Raw genomic sequence first — 13,994 nt, 5'->3', positions numbered from 1 at the left:
CGGCTGCCTTCGGCTCAGGTCATGATCCCAGGGTCCTGGGATTGAGCCCTGCATCGGGCTCCCTGCTCGACGGGAAGCCTGCTTCTCCCTCTCCCACTCCCCCAGCTTGTGTTCCCTCTCTCTCTGTCAAATAAAATAAATAAAAAAAAAAAAAGTGTGAACTTAGAGTCCTATGGGACATTTAATAACATTTAACACCCATTTTTGGTCATCTTTTAGGGATAGTACTTATTGTGGATGTAAAACATTTGTTTTGAACCATTAACACATTTATTAATAGTAAAGCTCACAAAAAATTTCCATCAAAATCAAGAGTAGTGACATGATGTCTGCTAACATGGTAGTTTAAGTTCTAGCCAGGCAGTGAGACAGAAAAGTAACAAGTAAAGTTATTAGAAGATGAGATAACATTAAAATCTTTTTTTTTTTTTTTTTAAGATTTTATTTATTTGAGAGAACACGCACAAGGGAGCACGAGCAGGGGAAGAGGAAGAGAGAAAGGGAAAAGTAGACCCTTCGCTGAGCAGAGAATCTGACGTGGGGCTTGATCCCAGGACCCTGAGATCATGACCCAAGCCCAAGGCAGACCCTTAACTGACTGAGCCACCAAGGCGCCCCACACTAAAATCTTATAGGCAATATGATGGATAGAGCTGTACAGTTCTGAAAATCAATTATAAAACCCTTAGAATTAGTGCAATTCCATAAGTAGTTAGAGAAATGATGAATATATGTTTAGTGGCAATAATTGGAGGCTTAAGATAATAGGTTCATTTCTTATGGCTAGTGAGAAACTAACATACTAAGAATAACTCAAATAAGAAATGTGTATTTTCAGAATTTCCTACAGTAAGTATGTATAGCATTGTTATGAGAAAATAAATAATATCTTAAGAATATGTTTTCAGTACTTAGATGTAAGAAAATTCTAGTGCTAGAGCTCAAGCTCAGCTGAGTTTTGTCAATTGTAGGCTTTCCCAGATAATTCAATAAGGAAGTTTGAATGCTTGATTTTAGAACTTTTGTTAGATTAAACATGATTAAAAAGCAGCTAAAATCTCAATCATCTGTATATTTTGAAGTATTGCTCAGAGAAAAACTAGGTTTGAAATTTCTTCTAAGAATTTTCATTTTCTTTTTCTGTGCTTGTTTGATTAGAAGTTCTTTGGTAAAAAATGAATAGATCTTGGGATGTCTGGGTGGCTCAGTTGGTTGAGCATCTGCCTTTGGCTCAGGTCATGATCCCAGGGTCCTGGGATCGAGTCCCACATCGGGCTCCTTGCTCAGTGGGGAGCCTACTTCTCCCTCTGCCTGCTCTGCCTGCTGTTCCCCCCTGCTGTGCTCTCTCTCTGACAAATGAATAAATAAAATCTTTTAAAAAAAATGAAGAGATCTTGATACTTTTAGTAAATGGCTCCTAATGCCATTTTGTTACTGAGGACTTGGAGTGTTCTATCATAATTTAGTTCCAAAAACTCTTTTTAAGAGCTATAAATTAAGGAGCAGACAGCATGGTGGAGAGTACAGGTTTTAGAATTAGGGTAGCCTGGCTTGAATTCTAACTGTGATGCCAATAAATATGTGATTGTGAGCAAATTAATGAACCTTTCTTAGCCACAGTTTGTCTTTTATAAGACTGAAATAATAATAGCTCTGAGGATTATAAGGATTAATAGAGGTGATAGACCTCGTCATTAGCAATATTCAGTAACAATCTAATTCTGTATTGCTTAGTATTATGAGATACTAGTAATAAATTATTTTACAATGTACTTTATACAGAAGACCATCTCTTATTTGTTATATATCCCTAATTCTGAAAAACTATATATTTTTATGGATGAGAAAATGACTAAGAGACATGGGCTGCCCTGTAATGTGATCCCAAACAAGTCACTTTTTGCATTTTTTGAGCTTTCAGGTAATCTCTACATCTTAATGATGTAGAGAGGATGAAATGAGATAACGCAGACTTTTCAGTATTTACTTGTAAATATAAAGTACTAATGCAAATGTAAGGAGATCATACTGAGGGGACTTCCATGACTTCTAGCCATGGTGTAGTAACAGGAACTGGGTTCATTCTACTGCCTTAAACAACCAAAAAACAAAATAAAACCCCAAAAAGCCCATAAAATCTTTAAAACAGGTTTTCATACATTAGGCAACCATCGGCATAAGACTGAACCCTGAGAGAAGGGAAACAAATGATGTGCCCAAGGCCACAGTGTAAGAAGGGGAACCCAGACACAGCTCAGTGGTCACCCTGAATTGAGATGATAGAGTTGGGAATTCAAGGAGGCAGGTGCAGCTAGAATTTGTAGGACAGCATTCTAGAGAAGAGGGAGTTGCTCAAAGAGAACACTTTAGAGGTCATCAGAGCGTTCCCCTGGAGTCTTCAGCTGAGTGCCAATTAGTGCACACATATAAGAGAACTACTCAAGGCTGGGAAAAGAACCACTGGGAAGGAAAATGTAGATCACAGGTCAGGGAAGAATGTGTCCCACCAGACTAGAAAAACATTTTAATATAAGTGGCATAAAATGGAGTACTTGGAAGAGTATTGCCTCAGTAGTGAGGGAAAATTAATACTAGACTAAAGGTTGCTCTGATCCTTTCTAAAAAAAAAAAAAAAAAAAAATTCCTAAAAGTAAGCCATTAGAGAGTGATCATAAACTTTTTTGGTAAAGGGTAAGATAGGAAATATTTTAGGCTTTACAGGGCATATGATCTCTGTTGCAGCTACTAAGCTCTGCCACTATAATGATAAAGCAGCCTTACACAACATGTAAATGAATGAGGATGGCCAAATTCTAGTAAAACTTGATTTACAGAAATAGGCTGTGGGCCAGATTTGGCCTGTGGGCCACAAATTGCAGACTCTTGGTTTAAAGGTCAAATTGTTTCTAGTCGTTTAACTTCAGCCCAGAACAAAGCTCAAGGATATTTAAAGAACTGTAAAATATCCAGCACGTAACAAGGTAAAGTATGCAATATCTAGCATTCAATCAAAATTTACCAGATCTCCCAAGAAACAGGAAAATTCAATGGTGAAGAGAAAAATCAATCAATACAAGTAGACTCAGAGATGATAGATTTAATAAAGATAAATTTAATAAACAGATTTTTAAATATTTAGTAAACATCTTTACTAAACAAAGATATTAAAACAGTTTTTTTATACATATGCCCAAGATTGTGCTCAAGAAAGCAATAAGTTTAAGGAGAGACATGAAAGCTATAAAAAAAAAAAAATCCAAGTTGAATAGAGGCAACATAAACATCTGAAATGGAATATCCACTGGATAAGATTAACAGCAGACTAGACATTGCAGAAGGACTTTGTGAGTTGGGAATATAGCAATAGGAATTATACAAAATAAGACATACACATACAGTGAAAAACCAAACAGCTCATCAGTGAGCTATGGGGCAACTTCAAAACAGCCAAATATATGTATAATTGGAGTCTCCAAAGGAGGAAGGTAACAGAATGAATATTTAAAGAAATAATGGCTGAAAGTTTGCTAAATTTGATGGAAACAGTACATTCACATATCTTAGAGGCTTAACGAATACCAGCAAGTATCAAAAAAATGAAGAACATTACACCAACATATATCACAATCAAATAGTTTAAAACCAGTAATAAAGATTTTAAAGCAGAGAACAAGGACACTGTAAGTTTAGAGGAACAAAGAATGACAGTAGACTTTTCACCAAAAGCAATGCAATCCAGAAGACAGTGGAGCAACTTCTTTAAAATAAAGAAAAAAACAGTCAACCTAGAAATCTATAGCTAAAAAAATATCTTTCAAAAAAGATAGTAAAATACTTTTTTAGACATACAAAAGCTGAAAGAATTCACCACTATTATACCCACACAATAAGAAATGTTAAGCCATTAGGAAGAAGGATAATACTACTAGATCAAAATAAAGAACACCAGAAATAGTAACCTCCTGAGTAAATGTATAAATTTGTTTTTATTTAAATATTTTTTTTAAAAAGGTGATTGTTTTAATCAAATATAGCAACAATGTAGTTGGGGTTTATAACATGTAAAATATATGACAACAGTTGCACAAAGGTCAGGATGGGAAAATTTGAAATGTAGTATAGGTTTTTTTTTTTTAAGATTTTATTCTTTAGAGAGAGCATGTGAGAGAGTACGAGTGTGGGCAGGGGCAGAGGGAGAGGGAGAAACAGACTCCCCACTGAGCAAGGAGCTTGATGCGGGAATCAATCCCAGGACCCTGGGATTATGACCTGAGCCCAAGGCAGATGCTTAACTGACTGAGCCACCCAGGTGCCCTTAAGGTTTTTATACTATATGTGAAGAGATGTAATATCCCTTGAAGGTACATTGTGTTAAGAATACATCGAAAAACCCTAAATCAACCACCAAGACCTCAAAAGAAAGAGTTATAAGCCAAAGGAGATAAAATTAAATCAGAAAAAAATAGTCCAAAAGAAGGCAGGAAAAAAAAGGAAAAGGGAAATGAACAACAGATGGGTAGCAAGATGTACATTTCAACCTAACTGTATCAATAATCATACTAAATATAAATGGTGTAAGCACTCTAGTTAAAAGGCAATGAAGGTCAGCTTAAATTTTTTTTTTTTTTAAGAAAATGAATTAACTATATGCTGCCTGCAAAAAATGTAAAATTGGACCTCATCTATCTAAAGACAGATTATAGGGTAAGGGATGGAAAGCAGTATGTATTTAGTACTAATTTTTTTTTAGCTTGGAGTGGCTAACTTCTAGCTAGAAATTAGAGCAAAAAATATTGCCAGGTATAAAGATGGTTCTTTCATAATGATAAAGTGGTAAACTCATCAAGGACCCATCATGGCCTGTTTAACCAAAGGAAAAAGAAGGCATAAATTAACAACATCAGGAATGAAAGAAGACTCATAACTATTGATCTCATGGATATTACAAGGCAAATAAGGGAATACTACAGTCAGTCTCTGCTCACAAATTTGATAACAGATAAAATGGAACAATGTCTATCAAGATACATACAAACTACCAAAACTGTCTCAAGGAGAAATAGATTACACAAATTGCCCTATATCTATTAAATCAAGTTAATAGTAAAAACACAAACAAACAACAACAACAACTTTCCAGAAAAGAAAAACCACCAGGCCCAAATGGTTGTGCCGGTTACCAAATAATCCATTTGACAAAAAAAAAAAAAAAGAAAAAGAAAAGGGAAATTGGAAAGTATTGTCAACTGACTGAAGATAAAAACATATTTCCAAATAACTAGGATACAACTATAGCAGGGCTTAGAGGGAAATTTATAGCACTATGTGCCTATACTGGAAAAGAGCAACAGTCTCAAAATAATGGCTCTAGGTAAGGGATTGTCAAAATCATCTTCAAATATCTGAGCGTCTTTTATTAAAAAACATGCTTATTTCATGTTGGAGAAGATAATACAGATGGTTATGAAAAGGCAACTCTTAGCCTTCATAGGAAAGAAAGAACCATCAGACTTCCCCTGCCATGGGCTGAGTTTCTTTAGTGAGGCATGTTCCCTTAGATATTCTTTAGTTTTTTTTAAAAAGTAATCTCTATATCCAAGGTCAGGCTTTAATTCACGATCCTGAGATCAAGAGTCACATGTTCTACCAACCGAGCCAGCCACGCATTCCTCCCTTAGATACTCTTAAGGGTTTTTCCCAACTTTTAACTTCTGAGATAAACGGTAGTGAAGGAAAAAATATATACTTTTTTTAGGGTTAATAGGCTACAGATTAACGTGCACTTTTAAACTGATGTATTATATAGTAAGTAATACAATGTAAGAATGAGCAGTAATTTAAAAAATCACAGAACTGTAGAATTAGAAGGATCTGTGAGTGGTGTTCAAACAACAGTGACCTCAACTCTCTGCCTCTTCTAATATCAAAGCTTTGGGTAAAAATGTTTTTTTGTTGTTTTTTTTTTAGGGGACATCCATTTAAGTTTGCAAATAACAGAACAGTGCATGAGAAGTAAGCCACTGGAAGACATATTCAGGGTTCAGAGAAAATTACATTAAGCTCAGGGACAGTCACTAACATTATAGATGTGATTTTGTACTAGGTAAAAGGTTGGGTGTATGTCACCTTCTCTCCAAAGCCTTTTCTGGCTTTCCCAGACTTAGTGGCCTCTGTCTTCCCACAGTCTTCTGTACACTGTGTACTGGAACATCTACATACTACCAACTATTGATAGGGTGTCATGGAAAATGAGACCAGGAGAAGAAAAGTTTGCCATTTACCACTGGCCGTCTTTGTGCTAAAAAAGTTCATCTGTTTTCTTCTAGTGAGTAGCGTGAGGGTCAAATGAAATAACATACGTAGTCTTTGAAAACTTTAACGCACTAGCTCCATGCAACAAAATATTCCTATTATATACTTTTCCTTTTCATGTGGCAACTGCGAATTTCTGCCTAGCAGACATATATTCCTGCTTCAAGTAGGTAATGGCAAGAAGCAAAGCTGATAGCACAGAAAAACCACATGGCTGCTTTATAACAAGGGGCGCCTGGGTGGCTCAGTTGGTTAAGCGACTGCCTTCGGCTCAGGTCATGATTTCAGGGTCCTGGGATCGAGCCCCACATGGGGCTCCCTGCTCGGCGGGAAGCCTGCTTCTCTCTTTCCCACTCCCCCTGCTTGTGTTCCCTCTCTCGCTGTCTCTGTCAAATAAATAAAATCTTTAAAATATATATATATATATATATATAAAACAACCAGGGATTTTCCCTCAGTCAGCTTTTTAAAAAAGACAATTCAATTAGTGTTTCTATTTTGTGTAGTAGCTTATCTTTTATGACAGTGATCTGGATTTATTAGTTGGTCACCTTAAAATATTAGACTCGAGTGGTAAATTTTTAGTGTTCAAGAGAACCATGTCATCCAGAGGCTGAAAGTTACATTTGATGTCTTTTTATTGAAAAGGAAACCTGTTTTTCCCTTTTAACAAGTTTTACATTGGTTTGATTTTCAATACCAATGATAATAGCTACCACGATTAAGCGTTTATTATATGCTAACACTGCTTTAGGTGCTTTATGCAAGTTATCTAATTTGATCCTTCCCAAACCTTGCCAGAGAAGATACTATTCCTCCTTTACAGATGAGGAAACTGAGAGTCTGAAAATATTAATAGCTTAATTTACAAAATTACTAAAAGATGACACTAAAATTTCAATATGGATCTGACACCAGATTCCATACTCAAGCACTGCGTCCTTGGATGAGAGGTATAGTGCATTGGGCTTAGGAGTAGATTGATTGTTTAATAGAGTTAAGGTGAGGGACATTCAGTGAATAATTATATGCACACATGGTAGTTAGGTACTGCACAGGATTGAAAAACAGAATACTAAAGTTGTGGCTCTGCTACTTACAAGTTCTGAGACTTTGGCAAATCAGTTTATTACCCTTCTTAAGCCTGTTTTCTTTCAAAAATAGAAACTAGTAAAACTACCTGTCCCAGGTGGTTGTGAAGATCAAATTGAAGTTTCTAAGGGCCTTAAATCGTTCTGGAAGGGGCACCTGGGTGGCTCAGTTGGTTAAGCATCTGCCTTCGGCTCAGGTCATGATTTCAGAGTCGTGGGATCGAGCCCCACCAGAGGGCTCCCTGCTCAGAGGGGAGGATGCTTCTCCCTCTCTATCTTCTACTTCCCCCTGCTTGTGCACTCTCTCTGACAAAATCTTTTTTAAAAAAACCCACCAAAAATAAATAAATGCTTTTGAAAGGGTATATAAATGAATTGATAAGTATATGTCATCATTTGCCATAGCCTTTCCTTAAGTAGTAAATTTCCTCAGTGCTTTTAAAAAATGATTTGATTTATAGAAACTTCGTGAGTTTCCAGAGCCCCTCTATTGAATTAGAGTGATCTATCAGGTAAGAAGTTCTATTCCTAAGACTAGTGTTCTTCGATGAGATACTTTGTTTTTGAGGAATGGTTATTTCACAATACCTTGTAAAGGAATTCTTGACAGATATTTCTGTCTCCATTTTGGAAGAGTAGAAACACAGAGAGGCCCAAAGTGGATCAGTGCCAGAGTCAGCTTTGAGGTTCCTAATATAACTGTCACACTGCGTCTACTAGGAAGCTACCTTTCCCGTGCCGTGTAGACTTCTGTATTCTTTAAGCTCATTTCTGTCCCGACTTGAGAGTAAGTGCAAGTCTTCTTGAGGGCTGTTTGGTTCTGTGTACAAAATGACATCTTTAGCAGTCAAATGAATAATCAGTGAATGGATCCCCCAGGTTATACTGAAGCTCATAAGATGGGCACGTGGGATGGTTGTGTTCTGTGTCAAGGAATGAGTTCTCCATGCCTTTCATTCCAATATTGTTTATTTTCTTTTTGGTTTAGGAATTTTCAAATTTAACCCCTCCACTCCCATGTTTCCTCAGGATTAGTGACAGAAGTGGAATGGAGGACAATAAAATAAGTGCATTTTGTTACAGGCTTTCTTGAAGGTTGCGTCAAAGAAGCAGCTCAGAATTTGGAGGAGACTTGAGAAACCTTTTGGTCAAATCAGTTCAGTGTCGGTAACCAGTCGGGAGAATCCATCTTCTTTCCTAGCCCCTCATGCTCCCCCTCCCCCTGGCTAACCCTCCTCACCCCACAAAGCTGCGCACAGCTCATTCACACACAGACTATCATTTAGAGGTCTGGGTCGCCGGTGTGGGTGCTCACCTGGTTCACACCAAAAGCTAACCGTTCTATCTCCGTTCACGTTTTTGTTCCGCAAACAGAATCTACGCAAACTGGCTCTCTTTTGGTTGTGTGGCCTTCCCTGGAAATCAGGCCTTGAAGGAAGCCCTAGCGATTACAGCCGTAAATTCGTCCTCCGGTGGTAGTGTGCGGGGTGTGAACTGAGAAGGGCTGCCCGCATCGCCATGCTCCTATCATCATTAGAACGATTAGGTTGAGAATAAAGTGTCCCTAGCTTTTGGGTACGGTGACACTAAAGAAATTGCAGATTAAGTGAGACCATTGCTCGCGGAATTGCAGGACAGAACAAGAAAGGGAGAGTGAGCCGGCGAAGTTTATTTATGGAATGTCAGGGAGCCATGGAGGCCCAGCAGGCCCTAGAAGTGGAGGGCTTCCCTGGGTGCTTGTTTTTTCCCTCTGACCTTGGATGAACTAGCGAGCAGTATATTATGCCGGCCGATTGTGCTGGTTTGTCATGGTTAGCATTCTGGACTGTCCCTGGAATGTAGGAAACGGATGAATTTGAATTGAACCATGAGGTGGTCTGCCGGGCCCTCTCCTTGTCTCAAGGAAACCTGTCGCTGTTTGTCTGGGCCTGGCCTGATGGAAGCAGTGGAGGGAAAGAGAGGTGGGCCTTTGATCTCTTTGTTGCAGCTGCTCCCTGGGAACTCGCTGAAATCAATGCCCTGTTTTCCTGAAGGAATGAATGGCTCTGCCTAACTAGCTTTGTGAAGCTGTGGGGGAATTCGCTGCCTCTGTTTATTGACAGCTGAAAAGGAGCACATGGGGTGGAATGGACCTTCTTGTGAAAACCAGGCACAGGGAAAATTAGACCTCAATTTAACACAGAGGAATTTGGAAATTCACCCCAAAGGAGACGGTGGTTTCTCATGCTTACATTAGAATTACTCAAGTTTGGGGCTAGTGTGTAATGAACAATGGGGGTTCTGTCACAACTGTGTTATAAGTAGGAATATGGTATGCATAATAAATGATGCTAAGTAGAAGTTGATTCAACACCCTCCTTCTATTTTAAACACAAAAGGAGAGAAAGACAAATATTAACCATGATATAATCAAGTGATTCTTTTTATTTTTGCATTAAGAAGAAAAAAAAATTGATACTTAAAATGAGCATTATTAATGTACTATTACTAAATGTCAAGAATGTCATTCATTTATGTTTCAAAACATCTTTGAACTTTGTATCTAAATTTCACTCATGCGAACTATTCCTGCCATTCTGAATAGTGTGTGTTGTATGGGAATATTATAATACGGTTATTTTTAAAAACTTCTCTTCTTAGGACATTGTGACTGAAAGGCTATGCCAAGCATAAATGAAACTGGCTAATAGAACATTTTATCCCTTGCCATTAACACAGTTCATAAATCCTAAAATTACTACCTTACTTTTGAGAACACGGTACAGAAAAAGTCTTGAGTTTATCACAAGGAAACATCACCATACCTTCTTTTACATCTCCCCTCACTTGCTTGATTTCCCAGGAAGAATTTATAGCTTCTTCCTTTGGCCCCAAGCCCTTTGTGCACACCTCTATTATAGCACTTAACACACTGCCCTGTAGCTCTTTGTTTAGGTGTATTCTTTTAGCTGGAAGTAAAGCAGCTGTGGCGGATTCATTTTTATATCTCCAAGCCCAGCAAAGCTCTTGGCTCAGTGAATGCGAGCTGCCTGAATGGGGATTGATAGCTCCCTGTACATTACTTTGAATGTAATTACTTATCCAGGCTTCAACTGCAAATACTACATTTTAGGAAAACCTGATTGATCTATTGTTACCTGACTGGTGCTATAGCTTTTAAAAATCTATTCTTTATGGAGAATCATTAAACAATTTTTTTGATTTGGCAAGTTTGTTGAGCAGTCCATCAGCCTCTGAACAGGAAGCATAAAAAAGTGGATGGCATTGTTCTTTTTAAATCTAAATTCTGTTCTCCAATATTCTTTCCTAAAATTAAATCTCAACAGTGTTTAGATATTTCCAGTTCGACGAAAAAGCTTTTAATTTAGAGTTTTGTAGACTTTCACTTGACCAGATTTACTGATTGAGATGGATAAAGCTTCCATTTTACATCATTTAATTCTAGGATGTAATGTTAAATAATGCAAAACAAAACACCCTTTGACAATTTCTTTAACCAGATTTACCACTACTGTATGTTATGAGCCCCTTATCAAAGGAAGTAAACACCTTCACTTGTCAGTGAAAAGTGTAAGGGAAATTTTTAGTCTAAAGGACTAACTACTGTGATTTCAAAGGACCCTAGAACAAGCCCAATTCTGGGCTATTCTCAAGTTAAAACCTATTGCTTTTTAAGCCACAGCTTTAAGTGGGAAATAGTTGTCAACATTCTTTGGAAAACAACATCTTAAAATTGTAATGGAAAATTTTAGTAAAGGGGGGGTAAGTAAGCACAGAAATACAGTAACTGGCTAATATTTTACTCTCCATGATATTTTTGTTTTTACCACCAAGATTATTTTTAAAGAAATCTATTTGGTCGCCTGTTTTTGATTAACAAAGGTAAGGGTGAAGTTTAAAATACAGGTTTGCAAATGTGTGAGTTTTGGTAGGACTCTTGTAGAGGAATGGGGTGTTTGTATGGGTCATACAAATGTAGTAGATTCAGCAGTTTGCAATTCTGGTGAGATTTCAGATTTCTTATGAAATAGGAAAATTACCGTGACCTTGATCATCGATAGACTCTCGCCCCCATAAGTACTAACTTTTAGATAAGAACGCAGTAAGCGTAGCATTTAGGTTTTATAACTTGGTTGCTCTACTCTCCGTTTCTGGAAGTAATTTCATGTGACATCATACCAAAGTAGGGAGGGGTGGAGGGTGGAAGGAAGTGTAGGAAATCAAACCACGCTTTTTCATTTTAGCAGTGAGGCATATCTTTGTCTACATTGATAGAAAGAACTACATACAGGCCAAGGAAGTAACTTCAGTTAAAAACCGTGTTATTGCTATGTCTGTTGAATCAGATAACTCCAGCTCCATGATCCTCCATAAAAGAACCTTTTCTCAGGACCAAAGACTGCTATAATATCCAAGAAGAATCAGGTCAAATGCTTTAAGAGTTGAACCTTCAAAATAGGTTTAGGGATCAACATATATGAGGTGTTTGTATTTGTGTGTGTGTTTATCTCCATCAGCAAACTTCCTTGTAGAAAGACACCAGATACTTCCCTCTCAGATGGCTTCCCGTCCATCCAGACTGACCAAATAAAGCAGCCCTACTACCGGCTTATCTAGTCATTGAAAGGGAAACATCCTCCTTATTCATTAGATTGAATTACAGGAAAGTCTGTTCTGAAATATAGATTTATAATTACCTTCACTGGGTGTGCTTACTGTCAACAAGTTCTGCCTCTCAGGCTACTTTTCTCACAGTAGCCTTGTCTTTGGGGGAAAAAAAACCGCAGTGAAGCAAAGGAGTTTTGTTGGTTTGGTTTGGTTTGGTTTTTTCGTGGGTTTTTTTTTTCCCCCCTTGGAGTTTTTGGGTTTTGTTTGCCTGTTTGTTTGGGGCCTTTTAATGATCTTTTCTTGCTCCTTAGAAGCCCCCCCACCTCCCCTCCACTTCACTCTCAACCCTGTTCAGGGATTCGTTTCCTTTTCCCAAAGGATAGTGTTCGTGTTTGACACTTTTTAAAAGGTTCTGATGATCCACCTAATTTCTGCCTGAAGCTGTGAGGTATTTGTACTTGAATTGGGATCTCTGGAAAATAACTGCAAGTACGTGAGGGCTCCTTGCTTCCAGGCATGCGCGTGAAGCCCTTTACTCAAATTAATTCATTTAATCCTCAAAAGGCTCTTGTGCTGTAGGTACAATTATTGTCTTCCTGTTACAGGTGGGGAAGCCGAGGCCGAGAGAGACCAAACAAATTGTGAGAGGTTTCTAAGTGGCTCCAGGGCGCACCTGGATTTGAATCTGGGCCTTCTGACACCATGTCCCATGCCCTTCACCACATCATTGCACAGCCTCTCCCCAAGGAAGGCTGCCGTCAGACCTTGAAGGCGGGTTTCTGGAATGTAGGGATATGGCACTAGGGCATGTTGATGAGGAGAACTTTTTGATCTTGGCATTCCTGAACTCATATTCTGTATATCAGTGTCTACTTAGGGAGCGTGAATGTGGTTTTTCTCTCTTTTTTTTTTAACCTTTTGATTCTCCTCCCTACCCGCCCCCCCCACTCTAGGATTGCTCTCACGTCTGATGTGGCCTCTGTCTCACGTCACATCTAACACTCCTCTGTACCTCAGACTGACAAAAGTAAGTATGTCTCTGCTAAGCCGGCGGACTTCTGCCCCATCTGCTCTCCCGCGCTCAGTCGTGAGTCTGTATTCTTGTTCTTTCCTCTGGTACGGCACACACCAAAGCCCTCCACCTTTCCCACAGTAGAGGGGGTTATGTTTCAGAAAATGCTCGCTCTCAGAGAATTTGCACTTGAGGAACTTCAGGCTTTGAAGGAAAAATAGGGTTGAGGGATACAAAAGCCTATTTTTTCACTCTTTAGAAAAAATCAAGAGAATATGCGAAGAACTGTCATTGATATTTATATCCATTTAGAAATAAGGGATATTATACAACTGATTTTTATTTATCGTAACTTGCTTACTGGAAATTTGTGGTCTCCCTCTCTTACATTTTAAAAAGATGTTTTAAAATGATCTTAAAAACAGATAAATAAATACTAAGGGAAAATTTGGGGGTTTTATCCTGCATTTAGAATCATAGTGAGTCTGTTGTATATGTTACAATTCAGTTTCTAAATCATGCTCTTAAAACCATAATATGAGGTGATTCTCAATTTGTATCTGTTCTGTCCAAATTTCCTAAAGTTATGAAATGGGGAAATAAGTGGGCCTCTAAATCCAGTGTTTATCTGAGAGGACTTATGGTTGGCAGGATCCTCAATATTTATCAGAAGTTTTTATTTCTGATCATTTTCCACCATACATATGGAGATTATAATTTGTTTTAACCACCTATTTCAAAATAGCAACCTCTAATTCCAGCCTTATATTTCATATCCAACGTTTTGGTGGTTTTTTTTTTTTTCCTTCCCCTGTAATGTGTTAGTTCTCTGTTTAAGACGCCCCTGCCTTCCTCACCTAATGCTATCCTCCCCCTGTTTTGGAGCTTCAGTGCTTACAGTGTTGCTTAACCACAGTTCTTAGCCTCTCTCCACACTTTTTTTTTTTTTTTGCAAAATGTCCTTGACTGTA

At 38.0% G+C, this 13,994-nt stretch overlaps 1 protein-coding gene across 25 annotated transcripts in view; it reads left to right on the top strand.

Annotated features, from left to right (window-relative positions):
- Positions 1-13,994, top strand: part of PLAGL1 (PLAG1 like zinc finger 1) — a 187,546-nt gene that overhangs the window by 144,357 nt on the left and 29,195 nt on the right. For 24 of the 25 annotated variants that reach the window (XM_064596987.1, XM_064596985.1, XM_064596990.1 and 21 more), the window contains one exon: positions 12,965-13,038. The exons of the other annotated variant lie outside the window; for it this stretch is intronic. The gene's annotated coding sequence lies outside the window, so the exon portion shown is untranslated. The remainder of the gene's footprint in view (positions 1-12,964; positions 13,039-13,994) is intronic. 25 annotated transcript variants of the gene reach the window in all.

The sequence above is a fragment of the Mirounga angustirostris genome, unplaced genomic scaffold, assembly GCF_029215605.1.
Source record: "Mirounga angustirostris isolate CCGP_5_RB_7025 unplaced genomic scaffold, mMirAng1.0.hap1 SCAF_8, whole genome shotgun sequence".
Classification (NCBI taxonomy): Eukaryota; Metazoa; Chordata; class Mammalia; order Carnivora; family Phocidae; genus Mirounga; species Mirounga angustirostris.
Note: the sequence above shows the minus strand (reverse complement) of the source record. Positions and strands in the feature narration are given on the sequence as shown.